The following is a 5,000-nucleotide window of genomic DNA, read 5'->3' on the forward strand; positions in this document are numbered from 1 at the left end:
TGCAACTCACTCGTTTTTTTTAGTTGTCGAACAGAACAGAAATCGAACGCGGGACGTTTTATCTTGGGATTAAAATTCCTTTCAATTCCCTACCAACAAAGTGAAACAACACACGGAGTTTCTTTGTTAATACTTTTAGAACACCTTTGAATGATCTGCAGTTCTCACTCAATAAATGTTCGAAAAGTAATATAAACGTTTTAGGTTACACGTAGTTTTGTGTTTTGGTGCGTTAATCCGACTGGCGGAAGTTTCATTTTACCTGAACGTATAGCATCAATTATTTACCAACACACAAAACTATGTGTTACCATGACCGTTTATAGTCTGATTGAAATAATTTAGTGAGAATTTTTCACCAAAATGAATGACAGTCTAAAAACAATAACAAAAAGCCGAGTGACGCCAGTTTCGCCCTTCTATTAACGTAGAATTCCTCTCATTCCATCATGACAATGTATAATAGATGTTGGCGACTGCGGTTAATCTCTTTATGGTCTTTTGCCTTCAGGCAATACCAATGACTTATTCAAAGGATTCTCGCATGGACCATTCGTCGTTGGTGATTTCATGTATTCGGTATCGTAAGCGACAAGTTTCACTTCTCTTCTATCACATTATCAATTTTTAAAAAGTATCGACTCTGTGCATTGTCATGATAAATTCAACATACTATCATATTTATGTACTAACATCTTTGTTTCCCCAAAACTACCAGTTATTTCTAGTCGCAATCCGGAATCTATACCAAATCTATAACATAATATATATATATATATATATATATATATATATATATATATATAAAATATATATATATATATATATATATATATATGAAAGTTGGTGGGTACTTGCCTTGTAGGTAAGAGAGTGCTCGATAATGTTGGCTAGAGCATCTAAAAATAAATAAGGTTACTCACGTATTTTTGCCATCAGTCGACTGACGAAATGGAGGAAATGGAAACAATTATATCGGCAAAAGATGCGTGAGTGACCTTATTTATATATATAGTGATTGAAACTCAAAGAAAGTGAACCAAAAAAAAAACTAATAAAAAACAAAAACAAAAAATTACACCAAAGATAAAGTGTGTTCTGATTAATTACATTATTCCAGTTATTTGCATTGTCAACAGAATAACGTTTGTCTCCACTAAACATTTCTAATAATTTTTGTTGTAGTTGTTCTTTGACGCAAACCCTTCCACCTCGGAGTCTCTGTTCACATTCAACTCCGAGCCGATAGATTTAGGTTTTTTTTATTTGTCTTTTTTAGTTTTTACTCACAAAAATGAGTACTCTCGACGATCTGCACTTTTCTTATAGTTTATTGCAGCCAGTGTCAATGGCAACAGGACACTTTTTGCCTCTGTCATTCGTACCGACGTATTTTCTTTCCTAAGCGAAGCGCACTCAATCTAAAAATAGCTGCTATCATGTTGACGCTATGACGTCACCTAGTAACTAGACTCAGACTAAAGTATGAAGTCTTGCTTTGGCAAATGACTAAAACTTAGTGCGAATGTACCGTGATTTTAGTCTGGGACTTTGCTTAGTCAGCTCACATGAAATCCGATTTTTTCAAGTCATTGACTCAAGTCAGAGATAGTCAGAGACAACGCGCTAGTCCGCGTTCATGATACGGCCCCAGCTGTTGTTTGCTAACACTCTCCGGAAGTAGAAAGTAATAAAAGTTGCGTGGAAAAAAAAGCGGAGCGCACCGAATTTGAACTGGTCAATCTATTTACACGAACTTGCTATTTGCAATTGGAAAATGTCTGCAAAGAACGTGACGATTATAGATTTAGAATATAAGAAATGCATGTAACATTTTATTTTTTTACCTATAGTACGCTGCTTTTTATAGACAATAATGGATTGGCGAAATGGCCTAGTGGTAAAGGCGTTGCACTGTGACCGGAAAGTCCCGGATTCTAGCTCTGTTTCAGGCACTTTCGTTATTTTTTTCCTTGGGCAAGATTATTAACACCCCAATATGCTCACTTGGACAATCTGGGTTATTCCTGTTGACATCAGACATCTTGTTTGATGGATTGTATATAATATATTCCTTCATGGAATGCCTAGGCGACGATATCTTATGATGCTGTGGCGGAAGGGCATAATTTCCTTTTTTAAGGAATTGATAATGAAATGATTAAGATATGAAGGGAAAAAAGCAACATAATCTATTTTCACAACCTTTGTTTGTATCACAAATATATAATTTAACAGTTTAACGGCCTAACCTCTGCAAAAAAAACACGTATTTAAAAAATTGGCCAGAAAGCTCTTTCTTCAAATATCGATCGATTTAAATTACCCTCATCTTGGAAAAAACTATCAAAAGTGGGACTTCTCGAAGTCTTCATTAAAGTCCCAGGTTTGAGAGTATTTTGCCAAGTTGAAGGCCATTTAAGTAGATTGATATTTGAAGGACGAGTTTTCTGGCCAAATTTTTAATACGAGTCTTTCAAGAGTACGGCAGTTAACTGGTTAAATATAAAATGCTTGAAAAATCTGACGCCATAAATCATTTCTATGTAAACTTGATATCATTACGAGTTTCAATTCATGGGGAGGAGAAGAATAAATAATGACTACTAACTGTGCATGCACGAGTCGACTGCTGAGGATCTCATGAAACAAATCTATGATAGAAATAAACCCTAGTACCCTGCAAGTCCATTCATTGTTTGACGAAGATCAGATCTGAAACATGGTTGCCAGATTATTTTCAGGCATTCTGCCAACTGGATTTTTAAAATCTGCCAAATACCACAAAAATCTGCCAAACCGTACTATTTATAGTAACCCATTTGAAAACTCAGCAGTTTTGTTAAACAAAATATTCGCAAGGCCGATGTCGTAATCTTTTTTTCATTTCCTAAGTTTAAAAAAATCACTAATACATAAAAATTGCCATGGAAAACGTGGAGTAGACCTATACATTCATTCCTAGGCCTCGGAAAGTAAAATCTGCCAAATATCTGCCAAACTGCCAAAGCGTGTATTTTTTTCAGCCAAACGACTTCAAATTCTTCCAAAAAAAAAGGACATTTGGCAGAAAATCTGCCAAATTGGCAACCCTGATCTGAAATGGAAGTAGTACCGGACATGAGTTACTCCCCATTATTAATACGTCATCGCTTTGTTACATTGCCTTGTTTCTTGTGTTTGTCTTTCTTTCACCTCAACCCTGCCCCCCCCCCCCCCCCCCCCCACCCCTCTAACCCACCCACCCCCAATCCTTCCCAAACTCTTTCCTCAACTTCCTCCACAATGACGTATTGACTCAAAGACTTAACGGGTACACACCTCATTACGCGATAGTCTTCGTGTCAAGTGGTGCACAGCGGTGCCAGCACGCGTCAAGATTCGAACATGTCCGGCACTTACCAAGTCACCCTAAACTAAAACTTTGTGTCCACTATAAAGGTAATTGAAAGAAAACACACGATCATTACAATACACACAAAAAATGACATAAAGTTAGAGTTCCACGATCTACGTCATGCTCAATAGGTTTCTTCATAACGTTGCATAAACCAAAGCTGGTTACGATAGTATTATGGAACCAGACTTTTACTTCAATATAATCAATATTTGCTTCATTCTTCTTCTTTTCCGGCATCACTATCTATTTTTACTACTGCTACAACAACTACTGCTACTACTACTACTACTACTACTACTACTACTACTACTACTACTACTACTACTACTACTACTACTACTACAACTACTACTACTACTACTACTACTACTACTACTACTACTACTATTATTACTACTACTATTATTACTACTACTACTACTACTACTACTACTACTACTATTATTATTACTACTACTACTACTAGTACTACTACTACTACTACTACTACTACTACTACTACTACTACTACTACTATTATTACTACTACTACTACTACTACTACTACTACTACTACTACTACTACTACTACTACTACTACTACTACTACTACTATTATTATTATTATTATTACTACTACTACTACTACTACTATTATTATTATTACTACTACTATTATTACTACTACTACTACTATTATTATTACTACTACTACTACTACTACTACTACTACTACTACTACTACTACTACTACTACTACTACTACTACTATTATTATTACTACTACTACTACTACTACTACTACTACTACTACTACTACTACTACTATTATTATTATTATTACTACTACTACTACTACTACTACTACTACTACTACTACTACTACTACTACTACTACTACTACTACTACTACTACTACTACTACTGCTGCTGCTGCTACAACTTTTCCTCCTCTACCACCACCACCACCACCTCCTCTTTCTATCCCTCATTCTGCTTTTTGTTTATCATCCTTTTTTCATCTCTTTCTCCTCACCAATGCCCAGACCCCACCACAGCACCAACCCTCAAGGAAAGTCATATCACATTAACAAAAAACAAAAATAAAATCACTATCGTTTTGTTTTTGTTTTTGTTGGTTTGTTTGTTTGTTTGTTTGTTTGTTTGTTTGTTGTTTTTTTTGTGGGGGGGGGGGGCGGGGGGTTGGTTTTGTTTTTGTTTTTGTTTTTTGTGTGTTTTTTGTTTGTTTGTTTTTTGCTTCTTATCCAGTCACAGAAAAAAGAAAAACAAGACCTAACAAAGACCCCATTCTAACCAACAGTCCCTGGCACCAATCAACACGCCCGTAGGTACCCCTTCGTAGACGCAGCAGAAAAATAGTAAAACCCCATTTTTTAAGTATATATATATATATATATATATATATATATATATATATATATATATATAATATATATATATATATATATATATATATATATATACTAAGGAATAACGGTGACAGGAGAAGACGCCAAACCAAGCATGATAATGATAATATTAACACGGGTTAAGAGACAACCAATATACTTAGTGGAGCCCATAGAATAACAATGAGAGTCCAAAAGCCTCCACAAGACCG

This window comes from Berghia stephanieae, chromosome 8 (genome assembly GCF_034508935.2).
Source record: "Berghia stephanieae isolate SIO BIC M18660-M18661 chromosome 8, UCSD_Bste_1.3, whole genome shotgun sequence".
Taxonomy (NCBI): Eukaryota; Metazoa; Mollusca; class Gastropoda; order Nudibranchia; family Aeolidiidae; genus Berghia; species Berghia stephanieae.